The 12,760-nt window shown below is 42.6% G+C and overlaps 1 long non-coding RNA gene across 8 annotated transcripts in view; it reads left to right on the plus strand.

Moving 5' to 3' along the window:
* Positions 1 to 12,760, plus strand: part of LOC306642119 — a 63,563-nt gene that overhangs the window by 37,951 nt on the left and 12,852 nt on the right. For 3 of the 8 annotated variants that reach the window (XR_013758383.1, XR_013758384.1, XR_013758386.1), the window contains exon 2: positions 7,479 to 9,719. This is a non-coding gene — a long non-coding RNA (uncharacterized lncRNA). Of the gene's footprint in view, positions 1 to 1,191; positions 3,130 to 7,478; positions 9,720 to 12,760 lie in introns of those variants that run through there. The other 5 variants (XR_013758389.1, XR_013758385.1, XR_013758387.1 and 2 more) reach the window with 5 other exon arrangements.

Below are 12,760 nucleotides of genomic sequence, written 5' to 3' on the forward strand. Positions count from 1 at the left end.
CTGTGCCGTGTGCTGGCTCCTCATGTCAGATAACAACAGCATCCAAACCCGGGAACTCACCCCTCCATTTCCTTTTGTTTCTGCTTCTGCAATTTTCTGTTTTCTGTTCCCTTCTACCTCTTCAGCTCCAGAGAGGTCCAGGCAGATCTGCACCCGGGTGGAGGACAAAGCTGACCAATCATGGGCCTTCAAGGATGCGAAAATTCCCAGAAGTCCAAAATCTTCTTTCACCGATGTGATGAGGATTCCCCCAGAGCTCTGCTCTTGACCAGAGTTACAGGTATGACTGCTGACTGATTAAATGCAGGTGAGTTTGTTGGATGAGTTTGCCTTTTGCCATGTTCTGAGTTGAGGCTCTTTCCCACCGTGCTCATGAGAAGCTCCTCCGTCTTCCTTGCCTCCTTCATCACCTCACCTTATGGAAGAGTCCAGACCTCCAGGTCCTGGTTTGAGCTTGAGTGCTCCTTGACTCTCAACAGAGGGCCAATGACACCAAGGTGCACTCAGGGGAATTTACTTATTTATTACCATTTTTGCCCACGAAGGATCAATTTTTTATTTAAGATCAATTCAGTAGACATGCCACAAACTGGCTTTCACTGGAAGGTGTTTGGTTAGAGCCCAGGACTGGCACCTCATTACAACAGGGATCCTTATTTGTATTAAGTGAAAATATTGAAGGATAAAAATCATAATTTTATTCTACAATATTTTTGTAGTCATAATTATTTTGTATTAAAAATGTATCATTTTTACATACATGTATAGCAAATAAGATTATTGTTTAAACTATCATATCATATTGATATAATTATTTCCATAATTTCCCTGTATTAGATATTAATTGGATTTTAGAAATTTTTGTCTCACTACTGTAAATAAGGGTATGGTGAACAACTTCCAGGATAGTTTTTGCTTCTGTTAAATTGTTTTCTTATAGGTATTCTTTTGCATTATTTTAAGAATTAATTGATTCATTTTAATTGGTGTATCACAATTATACATAATAGTGGGATTTATTATGCCATATTCATAATGCACATAACATAATTTGATCAGTCTCATCCTCCAGGACCTTCCCTTCCCCTCCCCCTGCTCTACTGATTTCCCTTCTATTATTATTATTATTATTTTAATTACTAACTTATAATTATACACATTTGTGCATATGTGATTTTTGTGGTCTATTCATACGGGGACAGCAAGTTTGGTAGACTTTATTCCCCAGTCCTTCCCCATGTCCTCTCCTCCTCCTTCCCTCTCTATCCCCTTCCTCTTCTCTCTTGGTTTCCCTTCCTTTTTCATGAGACTCCACTGAGAGGACTTTAAAGCAGAGGTGGAGATGTGTGCATTGCAGATTGCACAGACTGAGACGAGAGGAGGTGGAACTGGCTGAACGTATCATGGATGGCTGGACCACTGGACCAGTGGAGGGCAGCTGCCTGGGTGGGTACCTTCTGTAGACTGTGTCCATCTGGCACCAAGGAGCAAGAGGCTTTATTGCATTCTTTGTATGCCAGTGGTTCTCAACCTTGACCACATATTAGAATCATCGGTGTAGCTAGAAGTGTCCAGACCAGGCCCCAGAATAGGATCTCTGGAGTAGGGTCACTTATCAGTATGTTTTTGTAGCTGGAAACTTTTAAGCAGGCAATTCCAACATGCCTGTATATTGTCCTATATAAATTTAAGCCTTTATTCTGTTGTCCTATATAAAGTTAAGCCTTTCATGTGTCAGGTACTGTGTCAGGTGCTGTTATGGCTGGATGTTCAAATTCATAAGTGGAAATCTAATTCCCAGTGTGATGGTATCTGAGTGAGACCTCTAGGTCATAGGGGTGAAGTCCTCGTGACGGGACTAGTCCCCTTATAAGAAGAGACCTGAGGGAATGCTAAGGGCTCAGAGATGAAGAAAGAGTCCCAGTACTTGAAGGGAACACAGTCTGATGGGCAGCAGAGCCAGAGATAAAAGAGAGAGAGATGGATGCCCTTGGCCCTGGCTCTCACCTGCTGCGGAGGCCCCTTGGCTGCCTTTACTACGCAGGGCTGATGTGCACTTACGCTGTTAGAAACATGAGCAATCAGGACCTCAAGCCTGCAACCCAACAATCACTAAACATTTCGTAAGAAGCCCAGTGGCTTTAAGTTTTCTGTGCCACTGATATCTTGGAAATATTAATATAACCCATCAGTATTTGGAAGTATTCCTGAGGTAGCCTTAAAATCAAGAGAATAGTAATAAACACTGAGTAATGCTTTACTGTACATGTCTTCACGTCCAGCAGTGGTTCTCAGTTGGGGGTAGTTACCCTCCCCCAGGGGATGTTTGGCAACATCTGGAGACATTTTTTGCTGCTCCACCTGGAGAGAGGGTTACTGGCATCTAATGGATAGAGACCAGGGATGCACAGGATGCCTCTCACAACCAAGAATTATCTGGTGTGAATGTCAACAGTGAGAAATTTGAATACATAGAATCTAACTTAAACTTTTTTTTTTTTTGCAATTTTTACAATCACTGCATGAGTTAGATAGTGAGATTCTCTTACAAATAAGGATCTTGAGAGTCAGGGATAATGAATTACTCATTCAAGTTTCTAAATCAGAAAGCTGGTCATGCTAGGCCTGTGTAACTGCAGGATAGCCTCATGCAGAACCAGCGTGGTGAGGATGGCCAAGTGATCCACAGGGCCCTTCTGCTCCCTTAGGTACCCTCCCTGAAGGAGCAAATTGTGTGGCATCTCTGCAGTTGATGTGGGACAAGTTTCTAGACTTAAGAAATGGTATGTTTGGCCCCTGCACATTTTATTTGGCTTTTTTTCATTTTTGTTTTAATTATGGTCAAAACTATTTCAGCTGGAGCAGAGAGAGCCAGTGGAGACTTATCTCTGACCTTGTCCTTGAACATCCCCCACTAGATGCCCGACTACCCAAGAGAACAAAGGCTTATAAACTCTGCAGCTAATTGGAACCAGATACCTGGACCTTATGTCTCAAGTATACTTATATCTCAATCAACAAATACTGGTCAAGCACTTCCCTGGTCCTGGCACACAGCAGTGAACAAAATCAATTTACTCTCCTGACACTTCCACTTACTGGTCAGAAAAAAACCACATGGTCTACCAAGTGAGTTATCCAGAATCTCATTTAAATTTTGATATTTGCCGCAACCCCAGGAAGTAGGTATTCTTAGTGCCCTTTTTTATGGAAATAGAAACTGAAGGAGAGAGTATTTAAATAATTTGTTCAACCTAGTCTCTGGCAGAGCTGGGATGCAAATCCAAGTACTGATTTTCAAACGTGGTGAACAGGATACCTGTTTCTGAGGGAAGCCCATTTCTCCTGAGCCCTGGATGTGAGTGAAATTGTGATCACTTCCACGTTTGGTGATCAGGTCTGTGAGCATCAGGCCACTAATGGAAACGCAGTCTCTGCCAGAGACTGGCAATTACTGCCACCACCATACTTGGAGAGTTTGCACAAGGCCCAGACACCGTCTGGTTTGTCATAGTAGTAATGTTAATTGCTCAGGAGTTCTCTGTGGATCTTATTCATATTGCACAATTAGGTAGGAAAACATGCAGAATTTGACTTTGAGATAAAATCTTTCTGGCAAACTCAGGATTTTTGTGTGTGTGTGTTCTTTTTTTATTTTAATTAAAAATCATAAATTTACATAGGGCAATGTTGTTTGATTCATTCTGTTATTTTTTTCCCTTCCCCCCCACCCCTCAAACTCAGGATTTTTGAAATGGTTTAAATGAAGCTCATTCTACATGCAAAAATTGTGGGGAGTTCAAATAAGTATAGTAGATTATAGGAAAATTGAATGAAGCTCTCAAAGGAGTCCTAATCACGGAGAAAACTCTTGACCAATGGGGAGATGCTGAGTAATCACCAAATAGCTAACAAAGAGAAGGCCCTGTAGAACCCACGACTCCAAAGAGTGATACTAAACACCAAGCTTATGAGGTACTCAGAATGTTGAATTAGTGTGCTCTGGTGAAGACACTTCAACATTTAGTGGTGAACTAGGCTTAGTGGCCTAAGATTACCACTGTAGATCATGCCTGTAATCTTAGCTCTTTGGGAGGCCAAGGTAGGAGGATCACAAGTTCAAGGTCAGTTTGGGCAACTTAGCAAGATCCTGTCTCAAAATAAAACATAAAAGGACTGGAAATGTCACTCAGTGGTATAGTTCTTGTCTTGCACACACAAGGCCCTGGGTTCAACCTCCAGTACCACACACACACACACACACACACACACACACAAAATTAGTGGTGAAAATATTTCTAATCTTTGAACTGAGGACCATTACTCAGGAAATACAATGTGCATAGGTGAAACAGTCTGTCCATTTTGAAAAATTATTTATTAAAAAGACCTCTGTTTCACAAATTTCTTAGAAATAAAAGAAGTATACCCTGAGCTCTAAATTCTTAGATAAAATATTGTCTTTTTTTTTAAATGGACACAAAACCTTTACTTTATTTATTAATTTTATGTGGTGTTGAGGATTGAACCCAGTGCCTCACACGTGCGAGGCAAGCACTCTACCACTGAGCCACAATCCCAGCCCTAAATATTGTCTTTTTAAATTAAAAAAAAAAAATTTTTCCTGGTGTTCTGATGGGAAGAGCACAGAGCTGTGGATTTGTGGAATGAGAAATGTTCCTGCTGGGTTAGAATAATCTGTTTCCTCCACGATGAGAGAGAATGCTTCCGTGACGGGCCACGTGTTGTTCAGTGTGGAAGCTGTGACTTACTTTGGGTGATGTGGGTTTTCACCATCTCCGCTAACTTGTCTCAAGATGAGCAATATTCCGGGTAAAGACTGCCACTTGTTTGGACCGCCACCTGTTTGGGTTCTGGATTTGGTGCAACGCCTTAGCTGACAGCAATGGGCATAAATCTAAGCTAGAAATACACCATTTTTGTGGTCGGTTTTTGGGACTTTTGAGGCTGTCTCTCACTGCAGCCTGACCTACTGTGACACTCACTGATATTTTCCCTAACCTGCAACCGCAGTCCTCAGGGATGCTCCCCCGCTTGAGAAATAAGTTGATTCACAGGATGTGGTTACTTGCTTTCTTAATGAGGATGCATTCAAGAAGGAAATGAGGTTAGCAAGGATTTCAGTGAAGATAAAGCCGACTTTTATTATCCATGAAATCTATGCAAAAGCATAGCCTTTGGAGTCCGAACTCCGATCACTTCTTTGCTGTATACCCTTAAGAGGGTTTTTCAGTCTTTCTGAAAATCAAATTGCCTTTCCATAAACTGAGGATAAGCACACTTATATTAGAGGATTGCATGATGAAGATTAAGTTAGATAAAAGCTCTTAACATAGTATAAGAACCCAATACTCAGGGTCTTCCAGATGTAAGAGCTGAGCACATGGTAGTTCTGATTAACATTCATCTCTACCACACATGTAGGCAATTAGGTCTCCACGTCCACTGTCTGAATGATGGAGGTGAAATGTGATCCTCTGAACTGACCATTTGGCTTGTCTGATACATCATGTTTGCTCTAATTGCAATATGGCTAGATAGCAATTTAAGATGTTTGACCATTATCTAACATCGGAGAAACTGAGTGGATTTGCAACTGCTTTTAGAAATAGAGTTATGTTTGTAAACTGTGAAATTTTGAGAGAGAGATCCAAACCATGCCAGCAAATCATGTCAGTCAACTTTTAGAAACCATGCCTGCTTATTCTAAGATCTGGGCTGAGTTAGCAATATAATTAACCAAAAATATAAATTTCAACCTGCAACTAGTTTTAAGTCTCCTTAAGTGACATGAAGGGTTGAGAGTGACATGAAGGGTTTGAGATTGATGTCATGACAATAAAAAACGCACAAGCACTAATGGGACCTTCATTTCTTGAAGATGAATCTGTCTTGCTGTCATGTGATAAGTTTTCGTTATGCTCCAAAGCAACAGTGAGAACAACAGCCACCATGCTCGGGGTGGGTGTGCTCATCAGCTTTCTGTCACTGGGACGAAATAACCGATAAAATCAACTTCAAGCAGGAAAGATTTATTTAGGCTCACAATTTCAGAGATCTTAGTTCATGGTCAGCTAGCTCCATTGCTTTGGGCCCGAGATGAGAAAGAACCTCATAGTGGATGGGCATCATGGAGGGAAACTGTTCACCTCATGGTAACCAGGAAGCAGAGAGAAAGCAAAGAACTGGGGACACAATATAGTCCCTGAGGGTATCCCCAAGGACCCATTCCTTCCAACGGGGTTCTACCTCTTACAGTTTCTACCATCTCTGAGTAGTCCATTTGGTATGTATCCCTCAATGGGTTAATCCATTGATATGATCAGAGCCTTCCTGAACCAATCATTTCCCAAAAGCTTCACCTCTGAATATTGTGAGATTGGGGACCAAGAGTTCACTATATGAATCTTTGGGGGACATTCCAGATCCAAACAGTGAGGCCCTCCACTCATCCAACCATGCACTTGATTCTGGGGGCTAGAGTGAGATGGGAGATCAAGAGCCCCTGTCTGCCTGAGCCTGTGCCCATCAACAGAGTATTTTAGGTCATCAAATTTAGCTGGGACTGGAGGGTGGGGGAAAGACCAAACTTTCCTGGGACTGTGACATTTAAATTGAGAGTAGAAGAAATGGAGTTCCAGGCATAGACGATGCCTGCATGAAGGTGAAGTGCTGAGAAACATTTAGCCTTGGGTAGTGGGAAGGAGGCCAGTGGGGCTGGAACCAGGAGAGAAAGGGACTGAGTGGAACAGGGCACGGCGGAAGGGTTGGGACAGGTCAGGAATCCCAACACCTGCTGACCAGGTGCAATGGGAAGTCACCAGAAAGGTTTTAAAGAGAGGAAAGACTGACTAATCTTTTTAAAAGTTAGTTATGGTTCATCGAAAATCAAACCTAGCATTTCCACAGGATCCAGCAGTCCTACTCCTGGGTATGTAACTGAAAGGCTTTAAAAGGAAGGACTCAGATGCTTATATACTTAGTTCACTGAAGCATGGTTCATAATAGCCAAAAGGTGGGCGCAATCTAGGTGTCCATCAACAGAGGAACACACAAACAACCTGTGATGGACACATATGGGGAAATATTATTCAGCTTTAATTTTTTAAAAAAGGAAATTCCGACACATGCTCCAACATGGACACTGGAACCTGGAGGACATTATGCTAAGAAAAATAGAAAAAGACAGGTCACTCCATAAATGCGTCTAGAAGAGATACCTAGAATATATAAGGTCAAAGAGACAGAGAGTCACTCCTGGGTGCCAGGGGCGGAGGGGAGGGTATGAGGAATCATTCTCTGGTGGGTGCTGAGTTTCATTTTTGCTAGATGAAAAAGTTCTGAAGGTGGACGGTGGTGATGGCTGCACAAAAATGTGAATGTTCTTAATACCACTTAAAAATGGCCAAAGTGGCAAATGTTATGTATATTTTACCATAACAAACCATTTGTTGCAGTTGCTGTTCAGGGAATGCTGTGGAAGGAAAACCAGGATGCGGGAGAGCATCCTGTTGCCATAGCCCTGGAGAGAGAGCAGCTGACCGGAGAAGAAGGAGCAGTGGAGATGAGTGGACGTGAGCGAGTTCCCTGTTCAGTGTCAAGGTGTCTCCACTGGGCTTGGTAATGGACGTGAAGGGGAGGGTGGTGAGAGATGGAGAGCCAGGCATTGGGGTGGACCAGCAGCTCCCTGTCAGGCATGAGCAATGAGAGAATAAAATGACCATTGATCTCAGTGGCAAATGCTGGAGAAAAACCACGTTAGCAGGCAGGACAGTGGGCAGGTGGGGAGTTCAAAGGTTCAGGCTGGAGACACACTCCCTTGGAGATGACTAAGAAAGATCCAAGGGCAGAAGTCAAAGAGGGGGTTGTGCATACAGGCCTGGAGCCCAGGAGGACACACCAGGGAGGAGATGGGAGATGACAGGATGGAGATGCTGCTGAAACCACAGGAATACATGAGATTGCTTAACCAGAGGTTGCAGACCAGTGAGGGAAGTGTGCAGTCCAAGAAATGAGACAAGCCTACACCAGATCTGGCAGGTCAACCTTCAATTCCAGCAAATTAACTTGTTTTTCTCTTTAACCAGAGACACGAGCATTTGAATGGGAGCTGTTGGTGCCTGGATATGACAAAATGCCTGGAGACCAAGTGTCTTGGGCACGCACTGAAGCTCAGAAGAGCTGGTCAGTCACCTGGACACTGGTTCTCCTACTTGCAAAAGGGAGATGATCAGCAATTTTGGTGCTAGGGGACAGGGTCAGGGCTTGAGTGCATGGGGATCTTATTAAGCCAATTCTATCAAATCCTCTCTGCATGGAGAGTTTGAACAGGAGACAGAGAAAAAGAACAAACCGTAGTAACTGGGGTCAGAGACAGAGTAGCTAGGCCTAGCAGCCCCCTGGAAATGTGAAGGCTTTTTGAATTCCAGTCTATTTGTGGTGTATAGGAATCTCCCTTTTCCCTTCAGCTAATCCAAAGCTTTGATAGTAGCAGGCACAAGAGTGATCTAACACCAAAAGTAGCAAATGTTCTCTTTAAGAGAAAAGCAAGCCAGTCTCAAATTAGAAGAGTCATAAAAATATCAGTTACTATAACATGCACATGTATTTGATGCAAATTCTCTCTTTCTCTCAACACAGGAGACTTATTTTGGAGCTTACAATTAGTTTGCATTTCCTGGACATGCTCCAGTCTGGCCCCGAGATGGGGCGCAGTGAGGATCTACTTTGGGAATGAATAGAAAAGATTTTTCTGAATGTGCAAGAACTTCCTTAGAGCAAACATACTAAAAATTGGGATTTGGGTTGGGGAGAATTTACCAGTCACATACTTGGATTGGGACAGGGTTATAGTAATCTATGTTGGCACCAAAGCTGAGGAGCTGGTGTCTGGAGGTGGGGAGCGTCAGAGAAACTGGGTGGGGAAAGAGCTGAGCTGCTCTTTTGTGATGCTGTGCTTCTGCAGAGAATGCTCTGGGGTGAAGTACGAAATGGGGATCTCCTGAGCTGCGGAGTCACTCACGTCCTTACGGTCACAGCTTCAGGGTCTAGCTTGCAGGTGACTGCCCTGTTTCTGCCTGGCCTGGCTCCATCTCATTCATGTCAGCCTCCAGACAGCCACATGGGAATAACACCAGCAGAGTTTGTTCACTGGGATGCTCATTAAGTGAGCATGTGCCAAAACAGTAAGAGATGGGTCTAAATGGCGGCGGGGTACGAGTTCTGTTTACCTTGTGATCTCCCAATATATCATGATCTCAAGGCGAAAGGAGAGGGAACAATTGGTGGGCACAGTCCCCTTCTTCCTCCCTGGTGGGGATGTGCTCTTTTCTTCCTAATTATGCAAGGTCAGTAGGGTGTGCCACACACCGAGGTGGGTCCTAGGAGAGGAGAGGAAATCGCTCCAAGATGCCCGCACTGATTACAGTGGCAGCAGTAGGAATGCCATGCTAAGAGCAAGAGCAAAGATCTTCCTCCTCCCTTCCTGTGCCTCTGTTCTGACTCCAGGTGTGCACATTTGCTCAGAGTGGGGAGGAGTTTGGGGATGAACCTTTCCATCAAGTGAAGCCGAGATGGGCCGGATCTAAAGTGCAGCTTCTGGAATGGAATCTTGCCTCCAAGGAGCAACTAATGCTTTTAAAGTTCCGCACAGGAGAAAAGGAAGGTGGAATGGAGACGGGCAGAGATGCAAGGTGCCCGCGAGTACAGTAGAGAACCCCATCGCCGGTCACCTAGTCTTTTATGAGAACTTTTAGGGAAGGAACTGTGCAAAGAGCTGTTATTTGCTTACTCAATACCCATTCTTCCTTCTTTTACTAAAAGAGGAAGGGGAAATGTGCCAAGTCTATATTTCGGTCTCCTTTGCTGGAAGTGTGGTCAAGTAGATGTAAGTGGAAGTCATTGAACCAGCTTCTGGTTCTGAAGTGAGTATAAAAAGTGACCATTTGTACTTCTATTTTCTTTTCCACATCTGCAAGGTAGGAGCTTCAGCAGCCATCTTGTGACAATGAAGTGTGCTCAGGAGGACAAAAAAATCCCATAGAGTTAGTAGAGCAGGGAGATATAAGGGACCTGGTTCCTGATGGAGTCATGGAGTCATCCTGTAATAATCCCTGGTAATTTATGTGAAAGAAAGTCATACGAGATGTGAATAAGTCATTTTTATTCTGAGTTTCTCCTTATAGGAGACAAAAACATTCAGACTAGTTTGGGATACTAGCCTGCTATCTCTTCCCCATCCTTCCTGCCTGCCAGCTAAGGTCTTTATTCAAAGGGCTATACTATGAAAAACTCAAGGCAAAGAAGAATCTAGATAAGGAGGCTGTATTTTGGTGAAAGATAACTTGTCAGAAATAAACACAGGAGTGTATTTAACAAAACGCCTTTCTTCAATGTGCTCAAATACTGTAAAGGCATTTAAAAAAAATCTCATTATCAGGGGTTGAAGAAGACCTTCCTTGTCATCTCATTTGTTTAATCCCACCCACCTTTTTTCTTATTCATCTGCATAAACATAATGGTGGTCCCATAATCTTGGATGCGACCCTGTGCAATTGGCAGGAGAGGAAGTGATTGGTCTCAAATCAGGGTCAGATCCCAGAAGTAGCAAGTCTTCCTTCACTGATGGTAATGAAAGCCCAAACAGGTGAGTTTGATTTAATGTTGGGGTACAGGGAGAGGACTAGGGGAGCACAAACCCATACAAGCAGTTGTAAGGCCTTGAGGCTAATTGGAAGCAACTATGTCATGAAACAAACATCTTTTATTTGTAAGAGCGAGTAACCCCGTGCAAAAATTACCTAATTTTTCTTTACCCTGTCCTAATTGAATTAGGTAAATGATGTCATTTTCATAGAAAATGACTAAAGGCATTTGGATGACTAAACTAAGTGAACCTGAAATTGAATAGCAAAGAGAGGAATAAAATTTTGACCCCTTTATGGCCTCCCCCAAATGTAATTTCCTCAAATCATGATGGAATTGAATTGTGGAAGAGAAAGGATCTGACCATGAATAGAAAAAATAATTGGAAGTTTATTAAAAAATAGAGATGGTCAGTTGGATCTGAAGATTGATAATACCTTATAGTAGTATTAAAAAACACTGAGACCTGATTATTTTATCATTTGGGAAATTGAATAATTTGTTCCAAGAAGAGTGTCTGAGGAATAAGTTCACCTTTTGAAATCTCTCTCTCTCTCCTTCTCTCTGTCTCTCTCTCCCCATCCATCTGTTGGTCCATCCCTCTGCCCATCCATCCAATTATTTATTGATTGTTTCGGGCACTGTGCTTTAACTAGGTAATTTTCATAACAACACTGTGAGCACTGTTATTCTTACTCCACAAATTAGGAAATGAGGATAAAAAAAGTTAGGAAATTTGCCTATGGTCAAAGAGCTAAATGTAGAATAAGACTTGGGTGTATCTATATGGTTCCAAAAAAGTCTATACACTGAACCATGTTTCCATTCTGGCTTGTAGTGGTTTATATGTCCCACGACAAACAGAATTCATCTTATCCAATGCACACTGATTGCATTGACACAAAACAAATGTTTGTGAAAGCATTCATTTCATGACCTTTGATGGAAAAGACTTCGTGTACAACCTACCATGATTTACCTTGGCTTCTACAACTTGATTAAAAATTCAGGGAAAAAGATCTGATATTAAAAGTTGGATAAATTGAAAAAGAAAACCATTTTAGTGGCAAAGATTAGTGAAATGAAACTATGTTCCTTAGAACTGGAAACTTGCTAGTTTATGGCTTGTTCTAGTTATTCAGCATATCCACCTTAGAAATCCTGTCTTCCCCAGAAGAAAGATAGGTGAGTCCCTGCCTTCTAGGGTGGCCTTTCTCCAGATCTGAGTTGTAAATTTGCTCTTCTACCCAGGGTAGCGTGTACTTCTAAGCCCTTCAAAGGATGTAATATTTTGTTGTTGACCTTGAAATCAATCGCTGAATTTCACAATACTTAGGTATTTAGTTTTGCAGAAGCACAGTTTTGAGTTACATGCTTTGTCACACTGTGCTTGCTGGGATGAGACACTTAGCTCATGAGGGACTGAGGGGGTTAGCAAACAGTGTACAGCTCCTTGGGTGATAAAATATATTCCTCTTTTTGTTAAAGATGTAGGTAGTACTTTGGTATGGGAGAAAATACTAATGACATTTGGAAAGAGGGTGAATGGTGAGGTTGTGGACATTTAACTATAGGGAGAGCTGGAACCTGCAGGAGTGTGATTCCATCACTTAGAGCTCTCTACAGGTCTGGGAAGAGATTCGTTACCAGGGCCCAAGGTCCACTGTGCTCTGATGTGGGAAAAAAATAACTCAGGATGGCCATAAAAATGATGTAGCGTTCTCATAAAAGTGACGTTTGGTGCATATCTAAACATTAGCACATACTTTATTACTCTTGTAATTTCCTACCACTTTTGTTTCTTGGAACAGGTCAACCTGTAAATACACTGTATTATAAAGTTCTGCTGCTTCCATGGAAGTTTGTTGTTTCAAATGACAAAGACCACATGACTCTTGGCCAGATACTGCCCACAAATACAGTTTCCTTGTCCCTTTCCTGCCACGTACACCTGAGCAAACTTGCCCACTGGTATCTCTGGGTACATCTTATATGGGCTGCCTGGCACCAGACAGCAGGTTGCAAACTGCACAGCCCAGCCGGAACGAGGCGGTTATCTGAGAGAGAGATTCAAATCCCAAGAAAAGATTGGGGG

This window comes from Sciurus vulgaris (genome assembly GCF_902686455.1).
Source record: "Sciurus vulgaris genome assembly, chromosome: 12".
Taxonomy (NCBI): Eukaryota; Metazoa; Chordata; class Mammalia; order Rodentia; family Sciuridae; genus Sciurus; species Sciurus vulgaris.